The sequence below is a fragment of the Pinus tabuliformis genome, chromosome 7 (assembly GCF_031772625.1).
Source record: "Pinus tabuliformis cultivar Carrire ecotype Pingquan chromosome 7, CPIR1, whole genome shotgun sequence".
NCBI classification, from domain to species: Eukaryota; Viridiplantae; Streptophyta; class Pinopsida; order Pinales; family Pinaceae; genus Pinus; species Pinus tabuliformis.
In genome coordinates this window covers 1,436,553,851-1,436,564,830 of record NC_142293.1, presented here as the reverse complement: position 1 = coordinate 1,436,564,830, position 10,980 = coordinate 1,436,553,851, and the positions used below count along the sequence as shown (strand labels likewise).

General features: G+C 30.3%; 1 long non-coding RNA gene across 1 annotated transcript in view; it reads right to left on the bottom strand.

Moving 5' to 3' along the window:
- Positions 1-4,466: 4,466 nt before the first annotated feature.
- Positions 4,467-10,980, bottom strand: part of LOC149253086 (uncharacterized) — a 209,607-nt gene continuing 203,093 nt past the window's right edge. Inside the window, exon 3 of the long non-coding RNA XR_016266120.1 lies at positions 4,467-4,864. This is a non-coding gene — a long non-coding RNA (uncharacterized LOC149253086). The remainder of the gene's footprint in view (positions 4,865-10,980) is intronic.

Sequence of the window (10,980 nt, the reverse complement as noted above, 5' to 3'; positions counted from 1 at the left end):
TTGCATCATAGAAGATTGCGGCTTAGTTTTTCCTTCCTATTTTCACACAGGTCACATAACCTTTCCTTCCATGGTTCCAAGTTTCATTTTTTCATGTTTCACTTTTTGAGCGTGTTCTTAAATGTAATACTGATTTTCACCATGGTTCTTTTTTTCATGTTTCTCTTTTGGAGCACGTTCTTAAATGTGCTATTCCTGCTTTTCACGACATGGTTTTAATCAAGTGGCTCTGTACTTTGATTTTCTCTTTTAGAGCACGTTCTTAGATGTGCTATTCCTGCTTTTCACCCAGGGTTATAATCAAGTGGTTTTGTACTTTGATTTTCTTTTTTGAGCACGTTCTTAAACGTGCTATTCCTGCTTTTCACCCCATGGTTATAATCAAGTGGTTTTGTACTTTGATTGCCATCTGTTTGTTGAAGTTGTCTATCTAGTGTTCTTTTCTTCAAATGACCTCCTGATTTTCACCCCATGGTTCATTTTTTCATGTTTCTCTTTTGGAGCACGTTCTTAAATGTGCTATTCCTGCTTTTCACCCCATGGTTATAATCAAGTGGCTTTGTACTTTGATTGCCATCTGTTTGTTGAAGTTGTCTTCTGGTGTTCTTTTCTTTTGGCGTGTTTTCGTCTCTACCTTTTTCTTGTGCATATTTTTTGGGCCTTTTATTTTGATTTCCAAATAATCTTTTTGTGCATATCTTTGGGGCTTTTTATTTTGATTTCCAAGTGATTGTGATTCTCAATGTCTCCGACTCTATTTTTGGCTGTAGTTATGCTTAATATGATGAGTATCGCCCAAAAGGAATGTTGGGTAACTTGTTATCAGGTGTTTTTGCATTCATTTGTAGTATTTCTGACTATTTTTGAAAATTCTGCCTTTGTACTTTATCCATTAAGTTGTAGGCATTATGGTTATGTATGAGCATTTGAAAGAGGGAGCATAACATGTGTGATATCCAAGTGTCTGAAGTTCCACATGTGTTTTATATGTTATTTAACCCTCGCACTGTTTTTTATTGTTTTTCTTCCGCTCTTATTCCATGTACCTCCCATTTCTATTGGGTGTGATCAGATAAAAAGTATATCTCATAAGGACTCTTGCATTCTTCAAGTAACTAGCTTGTTATCGGGGTTTTGAATAGGTCTATCTGTTTCTGAAAAATACTTAGCTCCTGTGCTTCAATCCAATCCATAGTAAATATTTAGGTTATTGAACATTTAAAAGAGAGCACAACATTTGCCAATTTCAAGCATCTTTAATTCCACATATATTTTAGTAGGTATTTAGGTTATTGAACATTTAAAAGAGAGCACAAAATTTGCCAATTTCAAGCATCTTTAATTCCACATATATTTTAGTAGGTATTAAGGTTATTGAACATCTAAAAGAGAGCACAACATTTGTCAATTTCAAGCATCTTTAATTCCACATATATTTTAGTAGGTATTAAGGTTATTGAACATTTAAAAGAGAGCACAACATTCGTCAATTTCAAGCATCTTTAATTCCACATATATTTTACAGGAAGGATAAATGTTAATGTATTGCCCCCACCATTTTCCCTTCTGCATGCTAATAACTTCGATTTGTAGAGCACTGCTATTCTAGTTTTTCATGTATTCACAGTGATCCTACCTCCATGAGGCCCCAGTACTGCTCGTCGCACGTGCACTATTTTATGTTGTGTATTGATTGTGTTTTTTGCTGGTTTAATGAACCGTGTTACATCTGTCTCTGGTTTTCATCCTTTGTGTTGGTGTGCCTTGGCAGAGTATATTGGTTTTTTATATGTTTCGTGGCCTTTTGAACCTTGCATTTAAACTCCTTCAAATGTTGCCATGTAAAAAATGAACATGGGTCCTGTCTCTGGTTTTCATCCTGTGTGTAGTATATTGGTTTTTGTATATATGTTTCATTGGCCTTTTGAACCTTGCATTTAAACTCCTTCAAATGTTGCCATGTAAAAAATGAACAGGGGTCAATATCGTCATAAGAAGCTCTAATTTATAATTTGATCCGCTTCACATATGCATTTTACTCTTTGCAGACTCCGCAGTTAACTTTACGTGCATTTAAGAAATGTGTACTTTTAAAAATGAAATAAGCTTCCCATACCCCGAAGCCTATATTTTGTTAGACAAAAAGATTTAGAGCAATTTTGCAAGACACATGGTTTTTGACCTCATTATATTAATAATAACAAAAACGGGTTTTTCAGGCCTCTAATAATGATAACATAAATGATGAGTTTGTGACCCAATGAAGTGAAGGGTGGCAGCTGATGAAGCCATCTGAGACAGTGTGATGTCATTGAGAATTAACCTATGACTTCATTGGGTCACAAACTCATCATTTATGTTATCATCATTAGAGGCCTGATAAACCGTTTTTGTTATTATTAATATAATGAGGTCAAAACCATTTCTGTCGTGCAAAATCGCTCTAAATCTTTCTGTCTAACAAAATATAGGCTTGGGGATGGTAAGCTTATTTCATTTTTAAAATTACACATTTCTTAAATGCATGTAAACTTGAATGTGGAGTCCGCAAGGAGTAAAATGCATATGTGAAGCAGATCAAGTTATAAATTAGAGCTTCTTTTTATGACAATATTGACCTCTTTCATTTTTTACATGGCAACATTTGAAGGAGTTTAAATGCAAGGTTCAAAAGGCAATCCCCATAGATTAAGATTTGGGCACCTGCAGAATATCGTTGCTAGAGAATCAAGGAGTTTGGTGTTCATGGAAGTATAAAGATTTTAATTTTTTTTTCCATGTGAAAGAAAGTTCATTTCATTAAAATTTTTTTTTACAATTTTCCATGCACGTTTCATTTTTCCCATTACTTGAAAAAAAAATCAAGAGCTTTTAAATATGTGTTATGTTGTATGTTAACTATGGGAGCTTTAGACTCAATTGAGCCTCACACAATCCTGGGCTCTGGTGGCAGCATCTCACATATCAGTGAATTGTTCTTTATCAAATATTGAGTTGGAGGCTAGCCTCCAATATTGAGGAGGTCTTACCCTAAACACAATCATCTCACAGATTAATGAATTGTTCTTCCATCAAATATTGAGTTGGTGGCTAGCCTCCAATATTGAGGAGGCATTACCTAAACACAATCAGCCTCCAATATTAAGGAGGCCTTACCCTAAACACAATCATCTCACAGATCAGTGAATTGTTCTTCCATCAAATATTGAGTTGGAAGCTAGCCTCCAATCATCTCACAGATCAGTGAATTGTTCTTCCATCAATTATTGAGTTGGAGGCTAGCCCCCATTATTGAGGAGGCCTTACCCTCAACACAATCTAGGCCTTACCCTAAACACAATCTAATTGGACAAAAATAAATGTATGTCTATATCCAATATGTAGTATAGCCACCTATCACCTCACTTAACAGGGTTTACAAATCACATCTTAACCAATCCAACCAAAACTAGCATAATCTCTGACCGCAGTATATATAAATTAAAAAATATAACGTTTCCTTTGAAAGAAATAGCCCGAGAGTCTGCTTCCAGTAAAGTTATCTCTGTTAAAAAGTCGTTCCTTTATTATTGATCAGTAATTGAGGAGTTTCCAACCTTGGAGCCAAGTTGTGTTAAAGCTTTCTTGAGCTTTTGATGAGATTTAACTAAATTGAAAACGTGCTTTTCACATTTCTTTTGGTTGTTGACAACGTCTTAAATTATGGTTCATGTTGGTTACGTCTCCCAGTTATGCTGATTTGTTAAATTTTCAAGTTGTCAAGAGTGTTATTCACCCCCACTAATCTCATTTTATAAGTTATGAGGAGATTATTATATTATAATTAGGTGCATTGTAATTATTCAACAATTTTGCCTTTTTTATTTATTTTCAGAATCTGTTGATGTAAATGTGATTTTTGGGGAAATCCTATTTTTTTTTAAGGTATAAATTGACTTAGTGCTCTGAAAAACCTTGTGGTATTTGGATTTTGCATATTTTTTCTCTTCTAAGAAAAAATTGAACCTTTCATTGTATATGCTGTAAGCATTCAAACCTTTCATGATAAAAAGTTACATGGTATATGCTGTAAGCATTCAAGTGACTGTATGATTTTACTCATACAGTGGCTGAGATTTGCGTGAGGGATTCCCTCTGCTGCCTCTCGAAGTTTCGATTGCAGTTCACTGACCAGGTTTGGTTTGAGGTCTCCTGTAAGTGGAGAAGCCTCTGCTGAAGTCAGTTTAGGTGCCGCGTGGTCATCAAAAACAAATTATGAACCTACTGTTTCCAGATTTTTTTTTTTTTTTGTTGAGGCTGCTCCAATCCCGGGTTTCCTCAGAAGGGAAAACAACCCAAACAGGATGGGGCAGCAATGTATTTTGTAGTTTTTTTTGTTAATAAAAAGTATTTGTGCATGTCTGAAGAAATGTCTGACCAGTATAACAAAATAACACAGCAAAAGAAGTTTTTTTTGTTAATTAAAAGTATTTGTGCATGTCTGAAGAAATGTCTGACCAGTATAACAAAATAACACAGCAAAAGAAAACAGATAGATGCCAGTACTGGTTGAGATTTCAGAGTGATGGGTTCTGCGCATATGGTGGATGATCGGACACACGGTTCTCGTCCATCTGTTTTTTTTGTTAATTAAAAGTATTTGTGCATGTCTGAAGAAATGTCTGACCAGTATAACAAAATAACACAGCAAAAGAAAACAGATAGATGCCAGTACTGGCTGAGATTTCAGAGTGATGGGTTCTGCGCATATGGTGGATGATCGGACACACGGTTCTCGTCCATCTCTTTGTGCTCTATTCGCCAACTGCCCAGATTTTGGTGCAGACCCTCTTTAGAAAGCTTGTCTGCAGCATCATTGTGTTCCCTGTATATATGAGATAGTGAGATATGATTAAAATGTGATTTTAAGCTCATGGTTTCCTCTAGAAGAGATGATAACAAGTAGTTCTGACATCTGTGGATTCCATTGAACCATTTGACAATGTTTAGAGAGTCCCTGAAGATCTGAATCATGACAATACCCAAATGAATAAGCCAACATAGGAGAAGTTTCAAGGCTGTCAGCTCGGCAAAGTTGTTGGTTCCACTCCCAACGCCTACTGAGGCCGAAAGGCTTCTATGGGGGCTCAAATGTATGATCAATCCCGCTCCACATTTGTTTTCCTAGCTGGATGCCCCGTCGAAGCATGCCCATGGGAATCCCATCCCTGATGGTTTCTTGAACGTGTTTCTTGAATGATCGGTCTGGGGTGTTCTTCATGGGTAGGTTCAGGGATTCTGCATTTTACACATCTTAAACTTACAATTTCAAGAAATTACAATTTCAAGAAATCGATAGCTAGACCATCAAACTTACAATTTCAAGAAATCGATAGCTAGACCATCAAACTTACAATTTTAAGAAATCAATAGCTAGACAATCCTTAATTGAGGAATGTTGGTGAGGAATTTCCAACATTGGAGCCAAGTTGTGTTAAAGCTTTCTTGAGCTCTTGATGAGATTTAACTACATTGAAAACGTGCTTTTCACATTTCTGTTGGTTGTTGACAATGTCTTAAATTATGGTTCATGTTGGTTACGTCTCCCGGTTATGCTGATTTGTTAAATTTTCAAGTTGTCAAGAGTGTTATTCACCCCCACTAATCTCATTTTATAAGTTATGACGAGATTATTATATTATAATTAGGTGCATTGTAATTATTCAACAATTTTGCCTTCTTTTTTTTTATTTTTATTTTTTATTTTCAGAATCTGTTGATGTAAATGTGATTTTTTTGGGGAAATCGTATTTTTTTTAAGGCATAAATTGACTTAGTGCCCTGAAAAACCAAACCTTGTGGTATTTCTGCATATTACACATCTTAAACTTATCTTAAAGTTACGATTTTAAGAAATCGATAACTAGACCATCAAACTCACAATTTTAAGAAAGAATTCAATAGCTAGACAATCCATTACAGCTAGCCCAACAATGACTTTTACAAGCTATGAGCAGAATAAATGTATAGATAAACAAAAAGGGTATTCTTTTACATGATTTAGATTTATTGTGGAGTATAGTTTTTACAATATAAGCTCAGTCAAACTAGTTTTCAGTCAAACTAGTTTTCAGCAAAAATACAAACTTTTCAGATGGGACATTTTTTAGTAAATAAGTCGAATGACAAGATGACACAGGATGTTCTGGTCATTGAAATATTGGTGTTTTATATGGGACATGGTGGCCTTGGAAGCCAGACATGGAAATACAAGTGTTTGGCTTCGTAAATAGGACATGGAGGACGTACAAATAAGAGTATTTGACATGGGGCATGTCAACTAACAAATTAGTGAACTGCATATAAAAAAAATTGTTGGGCATGTCAATTATATATGCATATACAAAATTTTGGGCATGTCAATTATATATATATATATATATAACTAATTTGCTCAATTATATATATATATATATATATATAACTAACAAATTAGTGAACTGCATATACAAAATTGGGCATGTCAATTATATCTATATATATATATATAACTAATTTGCTCAATTATATATATATACAACTAACAAATTAGTGAACTGCATATACAAAAATTTACAACTGCGTATACAAAAAAATTGGGCATGTCAATTATATATATAACTAACAAATTAGCGAACTGCATACTACATATACAAAAATGAGATATAAATGGATTCAAATTTATTTGAAACTTAGAAAAATAAAATAAATAATTTTACATCATGATACATATTCAACAATACAATTAATTTTCTTTTATTAACCATGAAATATATATATAAAACAAATGAGGATATCATATAACTATTTTTCTTTTATTAACCATCAAATAAATAAATAAATAAATATATATATATATATAAAACAAATAAGGATACGTATTCAATCATATAACTAATTTTCTTTTATTAACCATGAAATAAATAAATATATAAAACAAATCAGTGAACTTCATAATTTTAATATCTGTGAAATATAATATATAGCTAACAAATTAGTGAACTGCATAATCTTTTATTATCTGTGAAATATATATATAGCTAACAAATTAGTGAACTGCATAATCTTTTATTAACTATGAAATATAAATATATATATAACTAACAAATTAGTGAACTGCATAATCTTTACAACTAATTTTCTTTTATTAACCATGAAATATATATATATATATATATATATATATAAAACAAATCAGTGAACTGCATAATTTTATTATCTGTGAAATATAATATATAGCTAACAAATTAGTGAACTGCATAATTTTATTATCTGTGAAATATAATATATAGCTAACAAATTAGTGAACTGCATAATCTTTCATTATTTGTGAAATATATATAGCCAACAAATTAGTGAACTGCATAATCTTTTATTAACTATGAAATATAAATATATATATAGCTAACAAATTAGTGAACTGCATAATCTTTTATTAACTATGAAATATATAAACTGCATAATCTTTTATTAACTATGAAATATATATATATATATATAGCTAACAAATTAGTGAACTGCATATACAAAAATGAGATGCAGATGGATTGAAATTTTCTAAAAACTAAAACAAATAATTTTACATGATATAACTAATTTTTGAAAATGAAATTTTCTAAAAACTAAAACAAATAATTTTACATGATATAATTAATTTTTGAAAATGAAATATATATATATATATATATATATATATTTAGTGAACTGCATATACAAAAATGTGATTCCCATGAATTTAGATCTTAATAATTTTACATGATATAACTAATTTTTGAAATGAAATATATATATATATATATAGTGAACTGCATAAACAAAAATGTGATTCCTATGAATTCAAATTTATTTAAAATCGAGAAACTAAAACAAATCAATCATACAACTAATTCTCTTTTATTAATCCTGATATATATATGAAATCTCATTTAAAACAAAAATTTAAATGAAGTGCAAAAATTAGTGAATGCAGATTTCCATAGTACTCTATAATATGTAAGAGGAGGTATGAAAGCTCGAATGAAAGTATGGATGGTTTTGAAAGATGAAATAGATTAATGCAGATTTCCATAGTACACTATAATATGTATGAGGAGGTATGAAAGCTCGAATGAGAAGTATGGATGGTTTTGAAAGATGAAATAGATTATTGCTCTTGAATAAGTATACATAGAGTGCAAGATGTCTTCAAGTAGAAATTTAAACATTGGAAGTAATAATATTAAAAATAATTATCTAATAAAATCAAAACTTGAAAAATAATTTAAATAAAGAAAATAGTTAAAAGTGATTTATTAAAAATAATCATCTAATATAATTAAAGAGAAGTAATATTAATAAAATCAAAACTTAATAAAATTGAAATAAACATTGGAAGTAATATTACTAAAAACAATTATCTAATAAAATCAAAACTTAAAATATTAAAAACAATTATCTAATAAAATCAAAACTTAAAAAATAAAAAAAAATAGTTAAAAGTGATATTATTAAAAATAATGATCTAATAAAATCAAAACATGAAAAAATAGTTTAAATAAAGAAAATAGTTTAGGATAAGTAAAAGTTAACTAAAAATAATCATCTTATAAAATCAAAACATAAAAAAAATGGTTTAAATAAAGAAAAAAGCCTAGGTTAAGTAAAAGTTAACTAAAAATAATAATCAAGAGTTAGGATAACAAAGAAATGGAATGAAATTTAAAAAAAATAAAAACATGAGTTAGGATAACAAAGAAATGGAATGAAATTAAAAAAAATAAAAACATATGAAACACACTGAAGGAGAACAATAAAATCAAACACAATAAGTGTGAGTAAATAAAATAACGGGAAAGTTGTTAAAATAATCATCTAATAAAGTCAACACATGAAAAAAAAAAAAACAGGTTAAATAAAGAAAAAAAGTTTAGGATAACAAAAAGCAATTTAAATAAAGAAAAAAAGTTTAGGATAACAAAGAAATGGAATGAAATTAAAAAAATAAAAACCTATGAAACACATTGAAGGAGAACAATAAAATCAAACACAATAAGTGTGAGTAAATAAAATAAGGAGAACAATAAAATCAAAAACAATAAGTGTGTTGTGAGTAAATAAAATAACGGGAAAGTTTTTAACAAAATGAGTTGTTAACAAAATGATAGGATACACAGTGAGTGTGAGTAAATAAAGTAATGGGAAAATTGTTAACCATAGAGATGCGACTAATTGTGAATAAGATTAGTAAGGCCACATAGTTAGGTTCCCTCACACATAGTTTATTATTATTTTTTTTAATATAGTTAAGTATTTTTTTATATATATATATAATTGATATTATTATTTTTTTAATATAGTTAAGTATTTTATATATATATATATAATTGACATTTAAGAAAATGATAACAAGTTAATGATTATTTATTTAATATTGAATGATGGCAATTTTCTTTTATATAATGTTCATATTATAGTACACATGTCATGTCATTAGAGTATAGATTGATATAATGAGAATTATACATTGTATATGTTATTTTTATTCTTTTTTTTTTTCCAAATTTATATTTTTAATTTTTTTTTGTAAATTAAAAAAATAAAATCCATAAAAATTGTCTATCCAATATCTTATACCAATGAGAAAATGGAATTTTTGAATTTAATTACAAGCCATTTGTGTTTATGGTACATAGTAATTAATATATAATGTTATTTTTCAAATTATTTATATTTATTGTATATGGTAATTAGTGATATAATACATAGTAATTAATAATAAAGCACACAAAAGTCAATTCTTGCCATCATTACACAATACGAGGGGAGACATTTTAACCAATCATATTTGAGATAAATAGAAATAAATTTTATTTTAAAATAATAAATTTAATTTCACACTGTTAAACTTCAGATAGATTTTAAATTTTTTAGTCAAAGAAAAAACTTTTAGATAGATTTTAAATTTTTTAGTCAAAGAAAAACTAATAGCAAGTCAATGAAAAACTGAATATGTTATATGTATAATAATACGTTGCCACGATTAATAATGGGTTATAGAGTACCAAAATTTAAACTCGGGCAAGTGCTAACAGGTTAGAGTACCATAATTTAAATTCGGGCAAATGCGGAATGCATGGTCTGAATTGGTCGGACTGCTTGGTAGCAACCATTGACCCTCCATGACCCTATCAATAAATTCAATATATAAATTCCCAGTCTATAAGAGACCATGTAAAACCCCTTTATGAAAAAAACCCAAGAAACATAAGTGACCGCCAACAATGAAAGGCCCAACCATCTACCCCATCTGTGCTGAATAGATTTTGTTAAATTTTGGTATGTTCTATGCTTAAGAGCGCCATGGAAAGGCCCAACCATCTACCCAATCTACGCCGAATAGATTTTCTTAAATTTTGTTATGTTCTATGCTTAAGAACAATTTACTTCAATTTTCTTGTTAGCCCAATATCAATGTCAAGATTAGCAATCACATTAGCATGATAATAAAATGCAGATAAAACATGGACATAAACAATAAAAGACAAGCCAAGACAAGAGGACAGAAGATGTGGCACCAGCCACGAACAAACCCCAATATGGGAAAACCCTTGATCAAATCTTCTTATAGTCTTCAATAGTTTAATAGAGAGAGATAGTACAAATGATTTAAAGTCAACACTGACTTACCAAATAAGAGATCAGACATCAGAGGTCTTCACCATGAAGATGACACAATGAGGTTGCAATTCTGACACCAAGGGTCAAGGACTGAATATTTCTATACAACAGATGATAGCCATGGAACAACTCAACCAATCACCCAGAGTACTGTGACTTTCCTTCCATAAGACCCTTCTTCCTTCGCTACTGGTTATGTCAACGCTGCAAATCTGGCACCTTTTACATGCTTCAAGGACTGTTGTCTTTTCTTGGCAAACCTGGTCACTGGTTAGGGCACAAACTTTGTCTGCTACAACACCCTAA